This window comes from Cloeon dipterum, chromosome 3 (assembly GCF_949628265.1).
Source record: "Cloeon dipterum chromosome 3, ieCloDipt1.1, whole genome shotgun sequence".
Classification (NCBI taxonomy): domain Eukaryota; kingdom Metazoa; phylum Arthropoda; class Insecta; order Ephemeroptera; family Baetidae; genus Cloeon; species Cloeon dipterum.
In genome coordinates, this window is record NC_088788.1 from 828,505 (window position 1) to 852,060 (window position 23,556).

At 43.2% G+C, this 23,556-nt stretch overlaps 1 protein-coding gene across 3 annotated transcripts in view; it reads left to right on the forward strand.

The window, feature by feature from the left end:
* Window positions 1-8,019: 8,019 nt before the first annotated feature.
* Window positions 8,020-23,556, forward strand: part of LOC135939787 (uncharacterized) — a 38,806-nt gene continuing 23,269 nt past the window's right edge. For 2 of the 3 annotated variants that reach the window (XM_065484354.1, XM_065484356.1), the window contains exon 1: window positions 8,020-8,180. The gene's annotated coding sequence lies outside the window, so the exon portion shown is untranslated. Of the gene's footprint in view, window positions 8,181-19,915; window positions 20,059-23,556 lie in introns of those variants that run through there. The other variant, XM_065484355.1, reaches the window with a different exon arrangement.

The following is a 23,556-nucleotide window of genomic DNA, read 5'->3' on the forward strand; positions in this document are numbered from 1 at the left end:
GACATGTCATCCCTTGTGTCTATTTCCTTTCGTGCCATACACTTTTATACTTTTATCACTTTTATGTAGGCGTTGCGGAGGTGCGCCTCGCAGGTGGAATAACAAGCAGCGACATATAGTAATACGACAAGCAATAAAAATGCAGAAGATGATGATCCGCAGTGTGTGTGTGTGTGTGTGTGTGTGTGTGTGTGTGTGTGTGTGTGTGTGTGTGTGTGTGTGTGTGTGTGTGTGTGTGTGTGTGTGTGTGTGTGTGTGTGTGTGTGTGTGTGTGTGTGTGTGTGTGTGTGTGTGTGTGATATTGGCCCGCAGAATGTTACCCCGAGTTATTGGCCGTCTGTTTGGCAAGTGGCATTGTTTGCCAGGTCGCGCTCTCTCAGTCCTAGCTGACGTCATACACTGACTGAAAACACTTTTGATTGAGCACTCGGCTGTCATGCCCCATGGCAAGGTCCCCGCTCGCTCCATTCATAAAGCTGCTGTGCAGCAGCAGCAGCAGCGCACGTTTGTCATTTTTTATTGTTCCTCGCCTCGCCTCGCCTGCTGCGCTGGCTTGGCTCTCTCCCAGAATGTTGCCGATCTAAGGAATTGCTCAATCGATTCCCTTCAATTTGCAATTTGATACAGGGCAATGATTGAAAATTGTTTTAATTATGTTCAATTGATAATCAGTTTTTTAAAATTTGACCACATTTTCTTGGCAGATTTCGATTCCTGACGTCCAGATCTGTATGAAAACCTTTTTGGAAACTAATTTTTGTGAAATAAAATAAGATTTCAAGTAAGGAAACAGTCCTCACCCTTTTTGCACTGTTCTTTGGCTCAATTTAGGCTTCAACTGAATCCTAAGGAACGATTTCTTGCATTGCCTATAAGGATTTTCCATGAATTTTCAGTATCAATCCTCTTTAAATGAGCCAATTAATGTAGAAACCATTTGCAAGGCTTATTAAGCCAACGAGCAGAGTATATTCTCAGTTTATTCGCCTCTTGGAATGCGCCGGCTCGTTGGGAATTCTTCTTCCAACTCATTCCACAACAAACCCTGCTGTTTCTTAAGCGTGCCGTAGAACAAGAGGGCGGTGAAATGAGAAATGAGCACTCGTGGCTGCTGCTGGTGGCGGGAAACCTTGGAATGAGGCTAACAAACCGTTTAGAATTTCATTTCTCATTTGTACGGAGGCATAAATGTAATTTAATTTTATTGCAACACAAGTCTGAAATAGAAAAATATGCGTGCTTTGTGTATATATAACAATGAATCGAATTTATTGCGCACAATGGGGTTGTTGTTGTTGTACCTCCGTCACTTCCGCACTGCGTGTTAATTAATGCCAGTCCTGCTGTTTTGAACTGTTTTAACTCATCTCGTCGGCGCTGTTTCGACTCCCGGGAAATTAATGTATGCAACTAGTTGAGCACTGATGAGACGCGGGAAGCATAACAAGCACAGCTGCTCACATCAGCTCTCAAGTGTTTGTGCTACATTTAAAGTTTGATTGCGTATACACGTAGCTTGCATCTCGGTGATCAGAACAGATTTCTAGGCTTTCATGAGAGGCGTACAAATTAAATTAACTGAAATAGATATTGTGCAAGGAGGAATAAATTAATAATGATCAATGTCCCTCTGTTCTACCTTTACAAATGACGCAATTGATCGTAATATGGATTTAAAGAGGTTTTTGATACTGGAAAATCAAGAATAATTAATTTTTAGTTTAAAGACCGTCTTTGACGAAGTTTCTGAGCACACCAATCGATTCCTGAGGGTTGAATTAGGTATAGTGGATGTTTTTTCCGTTAAAAAAGTATAGCGCGACGTGCGAACTTTTTTTTCCCGCCAAAACAAATGAATACGATAAGTGCGCATGCGTGAGAGCTGGTTTGAGCACTTGCAGAGAGACCGTCTGTACGAATGACTTCTTTGTCAAGCTCTGACGCATGCGCACTTCTCGCATTCATTTTGTTTTGGCGGGAAAAAAGTTCGCACGTCGCATTGGACGTTTTTCTCGGAAAAAACATCCAATTTACCTAATTCGACCTTCAGGAATCGAATGGTGTGCTCAGAAACTTCATCAAAGATGATCTTTAAAAGAAATAACTCGTTTCAATCCACTTCAATGCGTTATTTCTACCATTTCGCAATGAAAAAAGAAAAGTAAAGCCGCAGAGCAGCTGTGCAGATGTGCCTCCCACACATAAATCCGTTGTATAGTGGTGGCGCGCGATTTTCCCTCTCGCAGAATGCGCGTTGTTTGAATAAAAAGCACGATTCGAAACGTCAGTTGGCCGCGCTGGAGCGTGCATGTCTTTTCTTAGCCGCCACTTCACTCTTCACCTCTCTGCGAGAATAATCTGGCGCGAGCAGCAGAGGAAAAATATGAAAAAAAAATAAATGTTTCATGCGCGAAAGAGAGGGAAGTGATCGCGCACGACTTGCGTTGTAACATTTAAACCCAAATCGATTGCACAGTGAGTGAGTGAGAGAGTCTGGGGGATGATGTTGCAGCTAGGTTGCCCCCGGCACTCCATTAAGCCGGCCCGCCGAGCTGCCGCTCTCATCACCTCTCTCTCTGAACCGGGCTGACACGCGCCCCGCACCAGCCCAGCCCGGCCCGGCGTGGATTAGGCCAGATGTCTCGTTCGCTAAACTAGCAACATCGCATCGCGCGCGCTCTCGAGACGCCAACCCACCCGGCAGACCGACCAAAGAGACCAAATTGCACACCACTTTCGCAGCACCAGTGAATTTACTTGACAATAATCGACGCTGCGGAAACAAACGGCGTGTCGTAATCGCTCCTTCGTGCGCTGCTCTATATTAACTCGCGCGTCTCCACCTACTCACTCTCTGCAGTCTGCGATGGGGGAACAACTTGCTAAGATGTGTATGCCTTATTAATCTGGGCTGCTTCTCATTCAGAGTTCAACGGAAACTTCCATTCACATGTTTGACTTGCGTAGAAAAGGCTGAAAATTACGAGACTTAAATTTATTTCTCAACTTCAGCTTTAAATAAATAATGAAGAGCTGAAGGACGCAATTTAAACGTAAAATTGAGTTCAGATTTGATTTTTTTGGGGTCGAAAACATAGGGGACGACACCAATGACGGTTAAAATTAGTGAAATTAAATGTATACACCAGTCTGTAGTGTTCAAAGCCGCAAACAGATGGCGCCACCGTATACTTTCGTAATAAATTTGATTTTAAGGCTTTTTCGCTGCGATTTTAGACTCAGTCCTGCTATTTGCGCATTCTTCACTTAATTTTCTTTCTTTTGACGTTCTGAAAACCAAAATCGGTTCAGCAAATCGCAGTAGAATCAGGAATCATTATTTTTAGAAATAAAAAATCTTTTCCAACGTTTTTACTGCGAATGTCTGGACTGATTTTGGTTTTTAGCACGTCAAAAGAAAGAAAATTTAGTGCAGAATGCACAATAAGGTAGGATTGAGTCTGAAATCATAGAAAAAGTGCTTTAAAATTAAATTTATTCCGAAAGTATACGGTGGCGCAATCTGTTGGAGGCTTTCGAACACTAAGGGCTTATGCAGCTAGTGAATTAAGCCAAATTAACTCCCTATAGGTATGACGGTTGATTGAAACCCCCTGAAAAACTTATAACTATTCAAGACTGTGTCACAAATTTTGTTATAAGTTTTTTCTTATTAATTTAGTCACATTTTGGCTATCTCAAAAATAACATTTTTGTTACCTTCGATATCCAGGAATTTTTTGAATTTGTAGGTCGAATTTTAGTGACCTTGACCGTTGACCAAGGAAGTTTGTTAACGTGGAAAAGTTGTTGGGCGTTTAATGTAGATCATTTTTAGACACCTTATTTATCAATTTATCTTTAAGCTAACTCCCTGAAACGCCAACTTTTAATTAAAATAAAATTATAGCTCCCATTTGTCTGGCTTTGCACAAGTGTGACTATATTCCCAGGCACCTTTTCTCGTGCAGCCTGAGATAATGTCAGAAATTTGAGTAATATATTCTGCTGTATGCCTGGAAAACCATATAGATTGCACCAATAAAATCGGAATGCGCGCGACAGGTATGCGCCAGACAGCGCACACACAATATCAGCTCGCGCTGACACAAAACGGCGCGTGATTCGGTTTCATGCCAAAGCAACGCTAGCTCAAAAGACGGCCGCATATACGCAAAGAAATATGATGCTGCAAAGGAAGCGATATGTTTCAGTCTGATTTTATGAAAGGCACGCTGAAATATATTGATGATCGTTATTTTTCGAGCTCCGCTCAAGCCAATCTTTTGAATTGAGTAGAAAAAAGCGTCCGAATATGCGCGCCTGAAGAATCCATCAACTCGATATTTTTCTGATGGGAAAAAGGGATTTGCATCAGCATCTGAAATTTTTAATACAAAAGAAAGATTGTTTCAGCATGAATAAATATTAAAAAAATTCAATCAGTTACATCGGAAAAATGTAGAAAAGCCGAAAAACTTATAATCTTGTCTAAAAAACCGTCTATTTTGCACTAAATAACAGTCCGAAAATATTCAAAAATCTCCCACAAAAACCAATCTTATTTTCACAGCCCTATTTGTGATCTAATTATTCTTGCAGAGAAATAGATTAATGCTGTGCACAAACCCCCAGAACAAAAGAACAAAAAGTGTTCCGGTCTGCAGCTCTTGGTAATCGTTCGAGTGCGTTTGCCGAAATCGGCTGCCATGACGTCGTTCCAGTCGAGTTGGCTTCTCTCGTTGTTTTATTTGATGGCTGAATAATCCTGTGTTCTGTTTCGCCATCTGCAGCAGATTTCATGTATTGTGTACCCGTTGCCGCAACGCCACTCACTATAAAACACATATAATTCACGAGTCTATCAAATGTTGACTCTTCTCTGTATTGATTTTTTTTTTTTATAAAAATAAATTCGTTGGTTGGTGGGTTTGTGGGCGTACAGTACACGTGCCTCACTTTCTGTTCTAGCATGTCGGAAATGCTATTTCCGTCAGTAGAATCAGTTAACTTGCTGCTAATGATCAAACTCGAGTGTCGGATATCTCGTCATCTATTTCACAAAAACAAACTGTCTCGTCGAGCACGCATACAAGCTTGTTTACACCCCTATAGCCTTGCTCTAAGGTGCAATCACTCAAGTTCCTCCTCCCATTGTGGTTTGCCAGTGATCAAACGCACACACACGTGCCGACGTCGCCGCCAACGAATGATTAGGAAGAAGAGGTGTTTTTTATTTATTTCCCAGTAGTCGTCCTTTTTCCCTAACAGGGTACAAACAGGCCCGAAAACAATAGAGAGAGGCGACACACATGGGAGGAACAAAGTGGTGTGTTTTGTGTCTCTTTGTCGCGCGCGCGTGCACCTCCGACCTAACAATGTGTATTTTTTGTGCTTTGCCAAAACTCTGAAACCGACCTTGTTTACAACAGTGCCTTGGTCTGGAAAAACCGTTTTTTTTTTTTAATTTAGTAAAGAATGCCACGGTGACCAATCAGAGAAGGGAGCGGTCCTCTCTGATTGGCTTAAGATCGAGACAGCAGCGCCACAGCGACATCCAGAGGAGGTAACCATCAGTCAAAATCCTCTGGCATTCGCTATAAAATCGGGTTTGTTGTTATTTCTTCACTAACAGCTGATTTAGCCCGGTAATTGGCAAATCGACCGTTAGATGGCACAAAAAATGCGCGGGAATGAAATTATTATGTCAGCACGCCCCTTTTTCGACGCTTCTCATTGGACCGTCTCCTTTAATTTCGACGCCATATTGAATTCTGACCAGCGGGAAACCAACACAGATTGCAATCAGGCCCCCGGTGGGAATTACGACTGCGCAGAAGGTTTTAAATTGGGTCACGCATGCGCAGTGATGAGTTTCGGCCTCCCAGTGAAATAAAGAAGCGATCTGAATCTACTGCGCATGCTTAAGATGCGCACAAGTTTACTGCGCATCTTCAAAATGGGCTAAAATTGAAACAAATATAAATTTCGACGCCATATTGACTTCTGGTTGGCGGGAAAACCAACACAGATCGCATTTTACATTTTCTTTGGCTCAGAAATCGATTGGCACTGTAGAAAAATGTAAGATCTCGAGTTTAAACTTGAATCGATTTTAGATTTGGCTTGCAAATTCCTGTGCTCCGTGTCTGCGAGTGGAGAAATGGCAAAAATCACTTGGGGCGCACACGGCATACGCCTGTAGCAAATTATCGGAGGCGCCGCTCAGGTGGAAAATGAGGCTGGTGCGCATTCCGCATGCTGTAATACGTTTCCTGCCGAAACTCGGAATGCATGGCCAGGAATCCAGATCGGGGAGCCAGATTGAAATGTCAATAACGCTTTTGCTACACTGGAGCTGCCTCCAAACTGAGAGGCGTAACGTAAATACACACGCGCACCCTGCGCCGCTGATCCCATCTTCTTTGAGGAATTTTTGCCCCGGGCCTCAAATTTTCCCTCAGCTCTGTTGACATACGTCTGTTCGTTGGACGGAATAGTATAGAAAAGCAGCGACCGACACGTCCGAACGGGACATCGTTGAGCAGCTTATTTCTTCCTCTTCAAATGCAACTTATGATACAATAGTTTCGAGCTTGTTAATGATCGAGGAAGGTATTAAATTAAAACTTGTAATGATGGTACTCGTCAGTTGTATGGGAATTAGCACTAATTGGCAGTTATAAATAGGATTCTGCAGTAAAATTGAATGAAACGGTCGTCGCACTTGATCAGATAAATAGGACGAGTGGCCAGCAGGCTTTTGAAGTGAAACATTTCGGGTCTGAATTAACAAGGAACATGGGCGCGACCTTTGACAAAGTCTAAAAATATCCGCTGGCCAAGCTAGAAATAGTTTTAACGTGGTGAACAAGAGTTGGGAAACGCTTTTCCGTGTGTGCAAGTCATTTGTCAAAAGTGGCAGTCGGACGAGAGAGAAAGACAGGCCCCTCGGGGCTAAATTCGCTCCATCAGACGAGAACAATTGAAACGCACACACGTCTCGACGAGGAAATGCAAGAAAGAGTTGCACGCGTTTTTCAAGGAAAAAAGCATGTTCGTTCGTGTTCGACAGGCACAAATTGCTCTTGATTGCCCTCTGTTATTGAAATCGTTTTGTTGGAAATGTCGTAACGCGAGGAAAGAACAAACAATTCAAATATTTTTCCTATTTCTAGCTCTATATAAAGATATGAATTTCATTCAGTCGTCGATTTATTTTATGCGAAAGCTTAAGTCAAGTACGTTGTTTTAATAAGCTGCTTAAATTGAAGAAAAAATTGTCTAATACCGTTCTAGTCGGTTAATAACCCGTGCAAATCCCCTTTTGTGCCTTGCTAGTTGTTCAATTCGATTTATTCAATACAGAAATAGCCTTTGTTGTAAAGGATTTGCATCAGATATCGTTTTACGGTTTTAGACGAGTTTAAGACGGCTTGTAGAACATTATAAGACGACTTTTAGATAAATTTGGCAGTTTTACACGGTATTAGACGATTTAAAGTATATTTAACACCAAAACTTGTAATTCAAAACCAGAAATTAATAAAATTTCCTTATTGCCAGAAAAATATTAGCCAAGCGTAGGTGAAAAATTATAAAGGGTTTGTTTTGTCCCAATTTTTTGTAGCTGCTTATGGTCGTGTTCTTGTTGACAAGACGTGCTGGCGATATTAATTAACAAAAAACGCGCTGGTAGGAACAAAAAAATTAAATGAGGGGCCCCGCGAGGAGCAGGGCCCCGACGGAGTTGAATGGGTCGCATGAATGGGCCGCGCTGATGAATGAAAAATGCGGCGTGCGAGTCCGCGGGGGTGGGGGTCGGTCGGGTGGACGGGCGGGCGGGCGGCGGGGGCGCAGCGGGCATCGATCGACGGCCGGGGGCGCGTGGGCGGCGGGGGCAGGGCCGCGGCGGGCCAATGAGTCGGCGGCGCCCGGCAGCGCCACCGCCGCACTTATAAAACTAGGCTGGTGGGGCGGGCGCGCTCCAGGCACCAGCAGGTGGCGTCGCGAGCTGCACCCCGAAGAGAGAGACCGACCTCGCTCGCCGCTCGCTCACCAGCACCCACACTCCGCCCGCCGCCGACCCGCCATGGACTAGCCGCCAGCCGGGCAGCAGCCACCACTAGCACACTCTCTCTCGCACCCCAGCCAGCCACACGCTTCCCGCCAACTCTCAGGTCAGTCTCTAAATTTTTTATTTTAAATTATTTCACCCCCGACAGCCCCTGCCGCTATGCTGCGTGACATTCAACAGTTTACAGAGGGCTGATTATTTTATTTATATGTTGAAAAAATTGTTTCTGGTAGTTCTTTTGATTTTAATTGCTAATTTATAAAAGAAAATTCAAAAAGTTCGAATTTCGAAGATGTCAACTGATGGCGCCACCGTATACTTTCGTAATAAATTTAATTTTAAGGCATTTTCGCTGTGATTTCAGACTCAATCGTGCTAATTATACATTATTCACTTAATTTTCTTTCTTTTGACGTGCTGAAAACCAAAATCGGTTCAGCCAATCGCCGTAGAAACGTTGGAAAAGATTTTAAATTTCAAATAATAGTTTTTCTCGATTCTACGGCGATTGGCTGAACCGATTTTGGTTTTCAGCACGTCAAAAGAAAGCAAATTAAGCCAAGAATGCACAAGTACCAGGATTGAGTCTGAAATCACAGCGGAAGTGCCTTAAAATTGAATTTATTACCAATGTATACGGTGGCTCCATCTGTTGGCGGCTCCAAACACTAAAAGGGCCTTTTGTTCTGCATGCTAATTAAATTTGTAAATATTTTGATGGATTTTTAACCTATTAAATAGCAATTTTAAGGTTTACAAGCTTAAAAAACTGTATAAAATTTGAAGAAATGTAATAAATTAATTAATTTCCTGCTGTTATTAAATTCTACATTGAATTTCAATTACGAAAACCAACGAATTTAGCACCAAACACACAAATCACGAAACAAGCGATGCTTCTAAAACACTCGATAAAAGGCGGAGAACCGTTTAAACGGCTCCTTCAAATTGAATCGCGTGGCCAATTATTATTTTTTTCCCCCAATTATTTCGTTTCAGGATTTTCTTTCTTTCAAAGGGTGTCGAAATCCGTCCTCAGCAATTTTCTACTTTATAGATCTGCGGTTCCGTTTGCTCTCTTTCTTGTAGGATTGTTTTTCCGAGAAGCTTCGTTGGAGAGGAAAAGAGTTTTCCAAGAAGTTGGAATCAATAGAACGCACAGATGGCTGCGTGCGAGCAAAAAGTATGCAACGACCCACTCGCGCCCGCTGCACAACTGCGCCTTTTTCACGAGCATCTCGCCGCGTTATTGTTCATTAATATCGGGTGGCAATTATTACCTTCTAATTGGCTGATTAGAAAAAGCACCCGCTTGTTAATAATAATTCGTCCTGGTCCCGGCAAAATTGCGCAACGTTCAACAAACACCCACATTTTCACTGTCGAATTGATTGTTGACCTTTTCTTGCAACAAGGAAATTCCCGTTTGGTTGTTAAAAGTTACGCAATTTTGCCGGGACCAGGACCAATTGCTGCTCATGATGATAGCGAAGATCGCATTTCACTGTCGATTTTTACTCTCATTCCAGGGCCGCATTTGTTTTCCATCCGGGTATTTTCAACAATTTCTTACGCAAGCAATGAATTTATTCCATATTTCGCCTGTAAAAATCTAGAATTTACGGTCGGATTAGTCAGAATTTCCTCTACTGTGCAGGTTTTTCCAAGTCGAGGTCATGAGCGAATAATTAGAAAAGTATTGAGAACTGAGGTGCAAACAAAAAAGGGCAAATTATGAAAAAATCGTGGGTTTTTTACAACTCTGTCCCCAAATGTTGAATTTTCCAGCTCAAAAACCATTTAATTTACTCTGTAAATTTCAGTGGTTTAAATATTTGAATTATTTTCACTTAAAATCGAATATTTCAAAGCTAGTCAAATAATTTTCCATGATTTTTTGCTTGATTTCGATCCCTCTTGTCGCGATTATGAGTCAAATTTCCCTAAATTGTGAAATAAATCGGTTTTTTACAGTAGGGAGGCAATGCTAGAGGTTACAATCCAAATTTTTAAGCCAATTTCTCAATAATTTAAACGGCAACCGGGGAAATTTTAGCTTTTTCCACATTTTTAGATAGTTTTAATTTCAAATAACGGTAACAAAAGGATTTGTCATCTATAAATACTTGAGTAAAGTAATAAATTTCCAATTTAACCACCGGGGGCCAGTTTGACGCGACGCGCAGATATGGCGTCTGATAGAGTACGGCGGGAAAATGAAATTTATCATGAAAATCGCTTCAGCACAATGAATATTTTTGTTGTTATTTCTTTATTAACAGCTGATTAGCCCGGTAATTGGTGAATGGACCGTTAGATGGCCCATCAAGCTGATGAAAATGTAATAAAATACACGGGAATTAAATTTTTAGGCCAGCACGTCTCTTTTTCGATGCTTCTGATTGGCCGCTGGACTTTCTCCTGATTGGCCTCCATTATTTCGACGCCATATTCACTTTTGACCGGCGGGAACCGCCACAATTCGCACCCCGGACCCCGGTGAATTTAACCAAAATTTAAAATTATAAAAATCCGGATATTCCTAGCTCTATTTTCAAGTCTAGAATTATTCATGTGATTCGGTTATGCAATAATTAAATTTCACCCCTTGATGGTTTCCTGATTACAAGCAATTTTGAGCTGGGGCACCTTCTTCCTGATCGAATTTGAGTTTCTATTAGCCGAGAGTGCGTCGGCTGCAAGAGTGCAGTTCCAATTTTGCCTGGCCTCCATTGAGGCACCGACCAACCGACCGACCGACCGACAAACTGCCTTTGTGTGTGTGTCGGAATCGATTTGGCTGAAGCGGCCGGCTGCTTTCTTGCTCAATTGGCGCAATATTTGGCACAGCAGTAAAAAAGAAAGTAGCAGCAGAGCTTTGATCTGCTGTTGGCACTTTGTTTGTTGGATGATTTATTGCTCGGCCGACTACTTGTGGCTCCCACCCCATCCAATCGGGGTGCATTAATCACAAGTCTGAATCCACAAGTAGCTTTCGCCCCCGCGCGTCCATTCGCCACGCTCTTTACGACTTCCCTTTCTGCTCCCTGTTGCTAATCTCGCTGCTCCGTTTCGCACACCGAGGGGAGAGAGAGAGAGAGAGAGAGAGAGAGAGAGAGAGAGAGAGAGAGAGAGACACCAACCAAGACAAAACACTCGCATTCTTAATGCTAATCGATGCAGACGGAATTTTTAACCATTGCTTTTTTTATCTGAAACGTAGACTGTGAATAAAAAAAGGTTGAATTCTCTCGCTGAGCGAAAATAAAATTAATTCATCGGCACGAATGGGAAATAGCGAATTCTTTTCACATAAACAGGAGATGGTGTGATCACGTGACGCGGGCGAGCGCGCTGATTGGTGGCTGGTCACGCCCACTTTTCAGTCAAGACAGCAACCAAAATTCTTGGTAGCGTTGAAATTGCCGGAAACTGCGCATAAATCAGCAGATAAACTCAAATTTCCATGCAGAAAAGGACAACAATCAATTCGACAAAGAAAATTACAGTGTTTGTTGAGCTTTGAGCGCAATTTCAACGCTCCCAAGAATTTTTGTTGTTTTGTGACTGAAAAAGTGGGCGCGGCCAGCAACCAATCAGCGCGCTCGCCCGCGTCACGTGACCGGGCCTTGAAATAAATTCGTCGATTTCTCAAAATCTGTTTATTTTTTATCATAACAATTCTGTCAATAGGAAAAATCCGCAACAATTTGTGCGGTCGAATTGCAATTAATTTTGCAAATCAAACTTTGCGGCTCAATCATCCCGAAGTGACGCGACGGCTAAATAGCCGAAATTAATTCGTGCCCGACGGTGAAACATTTGCGTGCGGTTGAAATGTGTTGCGGAAAAGCGCGCGAGTGCGAAATTAATTAAATTCCGGCGAGGCCGTAATCATATTAATCCAAGCAGCGACACACAAATCAAACAAACAAAAACATGTTTGCGAGAGAGAGAGAGAGAGAGAGAGAGAAAGGGCGCGCGTGGCTGCCGCTTTTGGCTGCGTGAGTTGAGTGTCGTGTTCGAGTTCAGAATGAGAGAGAGAGAGAGACGCTTAAATTCTGGCGGAATTAGACAAAGCGAAAGCCGACGGGTCGCGCGCGCCTTCAATGAATCTCTTCACAGGCACAGAGTGGCTAAAATTGTCTCTTGCGCCTATTGTGAAATGTGTTTTGTGTAGCAAGCAGCTTTACATTATACACAACAAGTTGATTTTAAATAGGTGGATCCATTCAGGGCGACAGTTGAAAATTATTTAAATTGTTTGGATGCAATAATAAAAAAAGAAAATTTAACAATAAGATTTTCAAGTATTTTTTCCGATTTAAAACAAAAAACCCCGTCTAGACAGGTTTTATTATACCCTTTGTTCTGCGTGAGCGTGGAAGCTGCTTATTGAAAACAATTGGTTTTGTTGTCCTGGCGAGGATTAGGGTTGATTTATTTTTGGCACAAGTGGCGCGGGAGCGGCGCTCACTTAACCACGCTAATGGAAAAGTCCACTGCGCTTGCATTATGTGCGTTGAGTGTGCGGCGGCGGCGGCGAATTTGATCAAAAAGCCAATTTAAGCACGCCCACACGTTATGTAAGGAAAATATGGAAGCCAAGCAAGGAGATAAATCACACGAGCGCGCGGATGCTCCTTGAAATTAATGACTTTTCGCCTGCTCAAGACTGGGGCGGCGATAAAAAAAGAAAAAAAATAAACAGCGCGGGTGGAAAACGAGCCGCTTGCGGTGGCCGACGCTCGAGAAAATTGCGGAAATTTGATCCCGCCGCCGTCGCCGCCGCCGCTCTCTTTCTCCGGCTCCACCCCGATAAAACCAATTTACACAAAGGAAATTGTGATTCGAGACCTGTCAACACTCGTTTTCGGACAAATGATGTTAATGGAAGTGGAAGCCACGCCGCGCACGGCCATTAGCCCTCTTTACTTCGGCACGCACCACGCCGCGAGTTTAATTTCAGCAACGGGGTCTGGGTTGCGATCTGAGTTGGTTTCCCGCCGGTCAGAAGTCAATATGGCGTCGAAAAAGAGGTGTGCCGAGCTAATAATTTCATTCCCGCGCATTTTGTTTCATTTCCATCTCGGCATGATGTGCCATCTAACGGTCGATTCGCCAATTACTGGGCTAAAATCAGCTGTTTGTAAAGAAAGTGCTTCTTGGGATTTTAAATTGGGCCCATTTTGAAGCTGCGCAATAAACTTTTGCGCATCTTAAGCATGCGCAGTAAGTTCAGATCGCTTCTTTGATCTCACAGGGAGGCTGAAACGCATCACTGCGCATGCGTTACCCAAATCAAAACCTTCTGCGCAGTCGTAATTCCCACCGGGGTCCGGATTGCGATCTGTGTTGGTTTTCCCGCCGGTCAGAAGTCAATATGGCGTCGAAATAAAGGAGGCCAATCCAGTCGGCCAATGAGAAGCGTCGAAAAAGGGGCGTGCCGAGCTAATAATTTCATTCCCGCGCATTTTGTTACATTTCCATTAGCTTGATGTGCCATATCTAACGGTCGATTCGCCAAATACCGGGCCAATCAGCTGTTTTCAAATAAATAAAAACAAAAACATTCATTGTGCTGATGAATTTTCCTTAAATTTGGCCCACCCAGCCGAAGTCAAGTGAAAACTAATCTAATTTTTCTATTCTCTTCAATGCAAAGACAAAATCAACTGCCATAAATCTTTTTGGGAGGAAAAAAGGCCGACGAGTAAGAATAACTGTCGTTTGGAAAGTTGTGTTTGCCAGATGCGGATCGCGGTTTTCAATCGAAGCTCGGCGCTTCTTGCGTCATCCCTTCTTTTGCCCAACCGCTGGACCGAGTTGGCGACAAGTTGAGCGATTTTTTCACATTTCATTATGTTGCGGGGGCGTGTGTGCGGTGCGAGGGCGGTAGGCAACCCACCCGCGCAAAGCTGACAATACTCGATAATAATGCACTGCTCTCAGTCCTCTCGACCGGCCGCCTTTTTGCTCCGCTGGGAAATGCGAAGCAAAAGCAGCTCAGACACGTGCTTGTGCGCAAACTTTTTCAATGAGAGACGACGGACGAGTGCTGTTATTTTCAAATCATTTGTTGTGCGGAATGCACAACGGAGATGAGCTTTTCTGCTCCCCTTCCCCGCCGGATTGCGCAATTTTCCCTTCTGCATTGCTGCAACGAAATGACAGTCTTACGGCGAACAATGCACAATGAACACAGTCCCTTGCAGTTGCTTTTGAAAAAGAAGTTGCCAATGGAAAACTAGCAACTCCGCGCTTGGTTGTGTGTTTTTTTATAAACAAGCAGAGACTTTTCATGCGAATATAAATGGGAACTTGCTTGAAAATTGAGCTAAGTAGAGCAGTAAATGATGCGGACTGTCTCCTTACTTGAAATTATATTTTATTTCATAACAAAGAGTTTTCCTAAAATGTTTTCATGCAGATATCGACGAGAGGAATCGAAATCTGGCAAGAAAGTGTGGTCAAAACTTGGAAATTTTGGAGAAAATTGGCACAATTTGAATTTTTATTACATCCAACAGTTCAAATATTTTTCTAATCATGCCCTGTATGGATCCACATTAAACAAAATACGTCATCAGCATTGACGTCATTATTAAAAGTATGTTTGCACTCCAAACATTTGCTTGGATTGTTTGATGAGTTCAGCATATTGATGTGCAATTACAAACCTATTTGAAACGAGGAAAAACTGTTCAAAGGCTGTATAATTCAGCTGCTAGATTAAAAATCTTTACATTTGCTCTGGAAAATTCTCGGAGAAGTTTTATTCAAGCTTTGCAGGACGCGAAAAGCCGTTACATTTCTGCATTATATTTCCTAGAGCACTTTTCTGTCAGGAATTTCAATATAAAAATCGTGAACTCTTCAAAAATCCCCGGCATTTAATTTTAAAACACAAAAAGAGTGCAATTTTTCCTCATTAGTAATGTCAAACAAAAAAAGACACGCCCAGTAGCTCTGGCCTCTCGTGTAACAGCGCAATTTTCACAGCACAGACAGTTCTATTTTCCGTAAATCTGTTGGTCGTAAAAGCGTGTGTTTGATATTTCAAGCACTAGCTTTTATCCTGCTACATGCCACACACAAAAAAAGGCTGCTGTGTAGCTGGCCGGCGTTATTATTAAACCAGCTTTTCCACGGTGAAAACGAGCGAGCGAGCGCTGGCCGCACGACCACATCTATCCGCCGCCGACGCAAATTCATTTTCCCATGTTTTAGCCGGCTCTGAGCAGGAACGAGCGAGCGCCGCCTAATATGACGACCGCTCGACAGGCTAATTAATTCGCAGAGTGTAATTAAAATTTACGTCCTTGCCTTTTGCTATGCGCGCGCGCCTGCTGGAATTTTTAATTATCCGTACGCTCAAGCAAGGACGGGATGCGCGCACCCTTTGCCACTTTTTTTATTGTTTTTGAAGGATAATTAACTTTTTTCGCCACTCAACCGTCTAATGTCCCTAGAGGAGGAGGAAGCGACGAGACTTCCTTCGTTAATTAAAGTTCAAAAGTTGCCAGAGAATATTTTCTTCTCGATTTTCGTGGCAGATGAATAATTAAGTTTATGGATTATATTTTCGAGGTATTGCGCGCAAAATGTACAGTCAGAATGATGGATCACAGCTTCACTTCTACTTCATTGAGTGCGAAAGGGAGTTGTGATTGGAATAAGCTGTCAAAATCGTGATTGAATGCTGAAAAATCCGTTGAATAGATTTGTTTGAATATTCGCTCGTTTTGAAGCTGCGCAGTAAACGTATGCGCATCTTAAGCATGCGCAGTATGTTCAGATCGCTTCTAAATCTCACAAGAAGGCTGAAACTTCATCACTGCGCAATGCGTGACCCAAATTAAAACCTTCTGCGCAGTCGCAATTCCCATCGGGAGCCGGGTTGGGATCTGTGTTGGTTTTCCCGCCGGTCAGAATTCAATATTGCGTCGAAATAATGGAGGCCAATCCAGTCGGCCAATGAGAAGCGTCGAAAAAGAGGCGTGCCGAGCTAATAATTTCATTCCCGCGTGTTTTATTACATTTCCATCAGCCTGATGTGCCATTTAACGGTCGATTCGCCAATTACCGGGTGATTCAGCTGTTAGTAAATAACTAACAACAAAAATATTCATTTCCATTGGTGGTTTTCCCGGAATATGAGCTAATTTTACATATAAAACAACGCAAAATGTATTTCCTCATGCGCATTACCCACCTAAATCAATAAATTCCTCAAAACAATCCTCATTTAGTGAAATATTTTCGCCCACACTGGACCCGCAGTTATTAGATTCCGGCGAAAACAGAAATGTGGATGCGGAGCGTGTGTGGAAACAATGGAGGCGTGATTTGCGGGGGCGTTTTATTCAGTTCACAGATGGCTTGCCAAAAAGACCATTAGTTTGTGCCCACGTTTGTCCATTGGTATGCGGGGTCGACGTCAAAATCCGGTCGGTGGCTGCGGTGCCGAGCGGGCGGGCGGGCGGGCGTTCGTCATGCAATCGATCTGTACACATAAATTACCTTCTCTGGAATTACTTCTTTATCATTTAATGCGATTTTTATGGCGCTGCAGCCGAGCAGCCGGGATCGCCAGTTCCGCTCGCCCGCCCGCCGCGTCGGTCTCCTGTTCCAAATTTATGTATAATCTGGCGTGGCTGCCACCGCCACAGACTTGCGCCCGAGAATTATGGCCTAGCTCCCAGCAGGCCGATCGTAATCGAGCCAAATCGAATCTGATGCAGCGTTAAAGAACCTCCGCCAAGCCGAGCCGAGCCGAGCCGCCTGCTGTTTGATCGCTCCACTGCTTGAGGAAGGAAGTAATTCGTGAGAAATCCGATTCCGCTTGCAAAAGAAGCCAGGTGTCCTTCATATTTCCTCCTCTTGATCGAAGGTCTAAGCTCTGAAATTGAGGAATGAGATAAAAATTGGTTACTAATGTCTTGATATTCAATTTTATGGGTTTCTATGGGGCCTAAGAGGATCAAATTAGGTTAGATAATTCGAAAAAACCGTTAATTCGGCGGTTTTTGGTTTGAAATAAGCAAAACGTTACAAAAGAACGCCGCCGACCAATCAGAGGAGGGAGCGGTCCTCTCTGATTGGCCAGATAAAGAAAACAGCGCCGCAGCGACAGCCAGATAAGGTAGAAAGCAGCTTAATTGCGCTGGCTGTCGCTGTGGCGCTGTTGTCTCGATTTTAGGCCCTCGCTACGTCAAAAAGACGATCTCTGATTGGTCGCTGGCGTTTGTGTCGCACTTTTTGATTGGATTTGAGTCCAAAAACTGCTAAGATATCGGTTATTACATGTCTACTAATTGTTTCAAACTGCCATCTGCAAAATTCGGCTGTTGAGGAGTCGATTGATGCGGTCAAAAAATTAATTCCGGTGCTACGCCCCTGTGAAATTGCGAGATATGCAACGCGGACGGTCAAGTTGATGCGCAGGTTGCATAACTAGTCTCTGATTTGCGAATTTTCACATTTCAAGAACCCCTGAACTCTTGATTTGTAGCCCCGGGGGCTGGATTGCGATCTGTATTGGTTTCCCGCCGGTCAGAATTCAATATGGCGTCGAAATAGTCGAGGCCAATCAGGAGACATTCCGCAGAAGGGTAAAAAAAGGGCGTGCCGACCTAATAATTTCATTCCTGCGCATTTTGTTACATTTCCATCAGCCTGACGTGCCATCGACCGGTCGATTCGCCAATTACCAGGCTAATCAGCTGTTTTTAAAGAAATAACAACAAAAATATTCATTTCCCGCCGTACTCTGCCAAACGCCAAAACTTAGCGTCTTGACGAAACTCGACGTCTGATCATTTCAACTGTAATAGCAAATGGAGAAAGTTTGTCGCTAAACCGCGTCGAAATCTGTGCAAATAAACACGAGCTGTCGACGAACGTAATTGCGAGAGCAGCTAATTAATTGTGGCGATGCGTCAGGGCGGCTCCTTTGCACCCGCCTTCCCACCCGCCCACCCACCCACATCGTCGCCGGGGCTGTGTTTGTCTTTGCGAGACAAACGTCCCAAGCAAACAGTGCGATTCGCCATAATCCGTGCCTGTGCGCGCGAGCAAACAGAGAAACTGGCAAGTTATGTAATTTCGCGCGATCCGAGGCCGTCGGTCCGTCCGTCGATGCCGTTTTGTAGTATTTCGGGGCCAGCCTACGTGACCCGCCGCCGGCGCTCCTTTGATTGCTAAATAAAGTGACCAGCACATTCTCAAAGAGGAAAAAAAAACGAGCCGCCGAACTTTCATTGACCGCGCGCGTTTCTACAGGGCAGTGTGCGATTCAATTGCGAAAGTATTAAGACGTAAGCAATGACTTTAGTTTTATTGCGTCGCTCGTTACAGCTAGAATAATGAACGTGCTGTATTGTGCTTCTTGGCTACGAACCAAATCGGCAATTTAACTCTTGTAGATTGTAGATTGGACCATCAAGTGAGTTGCAATTGGTCTATATTTAAAGATAGTTGTTAGGACAAGTTTGTAAACAACACACGTCAAATTCAAATTGAAATGCTGTAAATTATTCACGCTGTTATTGAGGCGGCTGGTAAATATTCCATTTTATTTTAAATAAAAAGCGATTTTTCGAGTTTTAGGGACTTTTGCACTTCCAAATCTCGGGTTCTAATCGTCAGAATTTCAAAAACTACCCACCGTTAGACTCATCTCAATTTTCTCTGAGCAGCTGAAGGGTTTAGGGGGTGCATACACTCACCCCCTTTCATCCCCATTGCTTAAATTTTGACGAAAAACGACCAACGTTCCTTGCGCCGCTCACTGTTGCATTTTGAAAGCTGAATGGCAACTTAAGGGTGCAGAGAAAACACCCCTAAACCCTTTAGCGACTCAGAAAAAGTTGAAACGAGTCCAAAGGTGGGTAGGTTTTGCAATTCTGATGCTTAGAAATCGAGATTTGGAATTCCAAAGATCCAAAAAAACACGTAAATATATAGGAATTATTCAAATTTCGTCAATTTTGCGACAACAAATCTCGTGTTCTAAACATCAGAAATGCAAAACCTAACCCCCGTTAGACTCGTATTGATCTCCACTTACAAACTGAAGGATTTTTCAGGGTGAATTTAATTTTAATTTAATTTTTAAATTACTATGAAGCCCTGAAGAAAGCAGACAGGAGGTTGAGAAGTAAATTTTTGTTATTTGTAGTTTAAGGGTTGAAATTGAAGGGGTAAGCACCCTTATAAACCCTTGGCTGGCTAGGGAAGATTGATACGAGTCTAACGATGGGTAATTTTGGCAATTCTGATGGTTAGAACTCGAGATTTGGAGTTGGCAATTCTTGCAAAGCACGAAAAAGGAGAAAAATTCGTGTTTGAAGTGGATTATCTCTAGAACTAAAATGATAAAAGCTATTATAGAGTTTTCACACAGGCTCAGACGTTTCATGGAACAACTTATAACACATTTTAAAAATTCCTAAATCCGGAACTTTGCAAGAGGAAATTATTTTTCAAAATTATCCCGTAAATATCAATATTTTTTTCGATAATATTTTTATAATAAAAAAGTTAGAGGTCTAGATTAAATTTTTTTGAGCATTCAATTTGATCCTGACATTTCTTATTATCCAAATCTGACAAAAAAATTAGTAAAAACGGAATTAATTTCCCGCGCTGCGTGGCGCGTCCATTCATGCACTGCCCGGCGTTAATCACACACACAGACGAATGCTACAAAGTGCTCTCGCGAGTAACAATGGGTGGAGCGCCAACAATGAGTCATTGAGGCGTCCATTCCATTGAGCGGTGCTGGCCGTCGTCCAAGGCGTGTGTCGGCCGGCGGTCGGTGGGTCGGTGGGTCGGCTTTTAGTCCGCCGCCGCCGCCGCCGCGCGCACGTCGCCGGCCAACTCGGTCTTTGCTCCTCTCAGTCAGTCCGTTCTCAGCTGCAGGTGGCTCGCGATTTCTTTGTGCCGCCGCCGGCGCTCGCTTCTTGTTAGACACACTGGTAAGTCCTCGGATCAATTATTGCCGCCAGCACAAACGCCGAGCCAACAAAAAGAGAAAATCGGATCGGCTTTTACTTGAAAGCAAGTTTGCGCCGCAGCCGACTGTTTTTAGAAAGAAATTTCCGGCGCAGAAAATAGCAACTCATGCGGTTGGTCGGCTGCTTTTTCTGTTTGTTCTTCTGCTCTAAATCATCACAATATAGTTGTTTCCAGCTTAAGAAATCTATTTTTTTTAAATAAATGAAGAGGTAAACTACTTGTGTGGTCAAAAAGGGCTTGAATTTTTCCAGGGTTTTAGTAGAAAGTCAAGATTTTAAAGCAAATCACTATTATTTTAAATTAGAGAGGAGCTAAAATAAAATTCCCAGGTCAATTGACAGCTTTTAGAATAATAATTTGTGTGTCACGTCCGCAATATTTTATTTGCAATTCTTGGTCATAATTAAAATTTTTATTATTTTAATCAGAGTTTTGTAGAGATTCCTGTCTTGGGAGCACCCCCTAAACCCTTCACCTTGTGAGGGGAAGTCAAGACGAGTCTAATGATGGGTAATTTTTTATATTCTGATGGTTAGAACCCGAAATTTGGAGTTTTAAATGTTTGCAAAACACGAAATCACGATTTTTTTTCGAGTTATGCATTTTGCAAACTCCAAATCTCGGGGTCTAACCATCAGAATTCCAAAAACTACACACCGTTAGACTCGTCTCAACCTACCCTGAATAGCCGAAGAGTTTAGAGGTTGCTAAATCCATCGCTTTCAACCCCCTTAAAATTTTTTATAATAAAAATGTATTCAAAAGCATTTTTCTTAGTTTTAGAAACATTTTTGCGATGGGGGGTGGAGAGTAGGCACCCTCTAAACCCTTCAGCTGGTCAGGTGAGGTCAAGAAGAGTACAACGATGGGTAATTTTTGAAATCCTGATGACCAGAACCCGAGATATGGAGTTTCAAATGTTTGCAAAACACGAAAATTACGAATTTTTCGACTTAGGCGTTTTGCAAACTCCAAAGCTCGGGTTCTAACCATCAGAAACGCAAAAACTATCCACCGTTAGACTCTTATGAACCTACCCTGAATAGCTGAACATTTTAAGGGTTGCTAACTATCCACCCCTTTCAACCCCCTTTTAAATCTTTTTCGTAAAAATGTATTCTACAGCATTTTTCTCAGTTTAAAAAATATTGTAGCGATTGGGGGTGAAGAATAAGCACCCCTTAAACCCTTCAGCTGATCTGGGGAGGTCAAAACGAGTCTAACGACGCGTAATTTTCACAATTATGATGGCTAAAACCCGAGATTTGGAGCTGGAAATATTCGCAAAACACAAAAAATCGAGAAATTAGATTTTTTTTAATCAAACCCCAAAGCTTTTGACCTTTACCTTTTACCAGTTTCAACCAGTACAATCCGCGAATCTGCACAATCTGAGGATAAGATCTTTGCTGGCTGTCAAAGAAAGTAATTTATATTTTACTAAAAGGGGAACACGAGAGTTGCATACGAAAAACCGAATTCACTGTGCGTTCGGAATAAATTACTTTGAGGCTCGGACCTCTGGCGCAAAAGAAAGTTGGTCTTTTGCTGAACAATGAGCGGGGGCGTGCGTGTGATAAATGGAGGCTGCGTTGGCAAAGAACGAGGCCGAAAGGAAAGCAAGCACAGTGTGTGTTGGGCGCAATCCGCCGCGTTTATATTCAGCGAATCTCCTTTGGTGAGAGAGCAGCAGCCTCGGGTGGGTCTCTCGCTCTTCCGTCCATTCATCGGCGGGCCGGATCTGTATGCACAGCGCGTGTAAGCCGAGTTTGCTTTGCCCCCACCGGCCACAATACACTTACTCAAAGTCCGAGCCAGCCTGCGAAATAGCCAGCCTTCCTTTTTAATCTGGTTGGCCAGTGAGACCGAGTCTCTCGCACGTTTGTCAAGTGGACTTATTGAGATCTCATTATTTTTAACGACCCTGGCACTAATCCGCCTTTATGCTTTCCATTCATGCCAGCGATCGATTTCCCATTCAGCGCGGAAACGGTGTTGCTCGCTCGCTCGCTCGCTTTTTCCGCAGGCTTGATAGATTGCCAGAGGGCAAAATGCGCGGTTTGTTCACCGAGAGCAGCGTGAGCCGCATGAAAAACACGCCGAAAACGCTGCCCTGTTGATGGAAAAGGGTTCACTAGCTCTCATTAACCGCGCCTCAAATTGCCCACCGTGATTACCGCGCGCGGCTTCTATTCAAAGACTTAACTCATTTCTAAGGCTTTATTCAGCTGCAAACTGGCTTTCATGGCAAAATATTGCTATTAAATGCTTCGGAAAAGGCTTTAGGCCATCAAAAGATTAAACAGCAGCGCCGCAGTGGCAGCCACCGCAATTAAGAGACAAGGTTGGCCGCTGGCTGTCGCTGTGGTGCTGCCTTCGCTTCAAAAAATACCGCCAAATTAACGGTTTTTATATTTCCGCTAATTTCTGGGCTTCTAAACCTGATTCGACCCTTTGGGAATCGATTGGCACTGACAAAAATGAGAGACGAAAGGTAAAAATTACCAAAAAATGAATTAAAAGCAACTTTAATCTCAATTTTAATAATTAAAAACGAGTTTCTTAGCAACAAAAGGGGCATTAGAACCAAATAATGTAAAAAACATCTTTTTAAATATCACCACCAAAAAAGGACTAAAAAATCCGATTTTAAGAGTTTTTGCACATGTTTCCATTCATTTCTGGCCTCTTTCAATGAACATTATTGCAAAGAACAGGCGAATAAAAAGCGTTTTATCGATCCACTTTGAGGCGACTGCCTTGCTGAGTGAGTGAGTTTCTCATCAACATTCAATTTCGAAAATCAGAGTGGCCTCGCGGACAAAGATAGCCCAGCCTAAATCCGTCGTAAACAAACGGCCGGGAGAAATATATACCGCTCCAGCAGAGACTCTCCTTTTATTTATTTCTGGATTTGCAATGCGAAATCGAGCAATAAAAATCACTGCAGCGTCCTTTCGCGGAGTGGAGACGAGATAATGCGAGAAACGAATTGGCGTTGCAAAACGTGCACGCTACACTGGGTAAATATTTTTCTTCGCCGGCGAGTGGCTGCTCAAATTTCAATCAGAGAGCGCGGAGAAAGGAAAGCGACCGTTTTATTAGAGTTATATATGTGTGCGGGCTGTCAGGCAGAAAGCTGCTTTGCAAACGAACACGGCGGCGGCGTTTATAATAAAGTGGCGGTGGCAATGTTTTGCGTCGAAAACCTGACGTCAGCGCCAGCATTACGCACTCGCTGGCACACGCTTCACTATACTGCTCTCTTGCCGCCACTTTTTGCGGCCATTCGGACACAGTTCGTGCGTGCGGTGACGGTCAGAAATAGATATTATTGTACACGCGTGTTCCCTGCCTCTCTCTACCGTCCTTTTCTTTTCAACGCACACAATGCAGCAAAAGACTGATTGATTTCCCAGACGCCAATTCCTTTGTCGCGCACAAAAAGGCTTTTCACC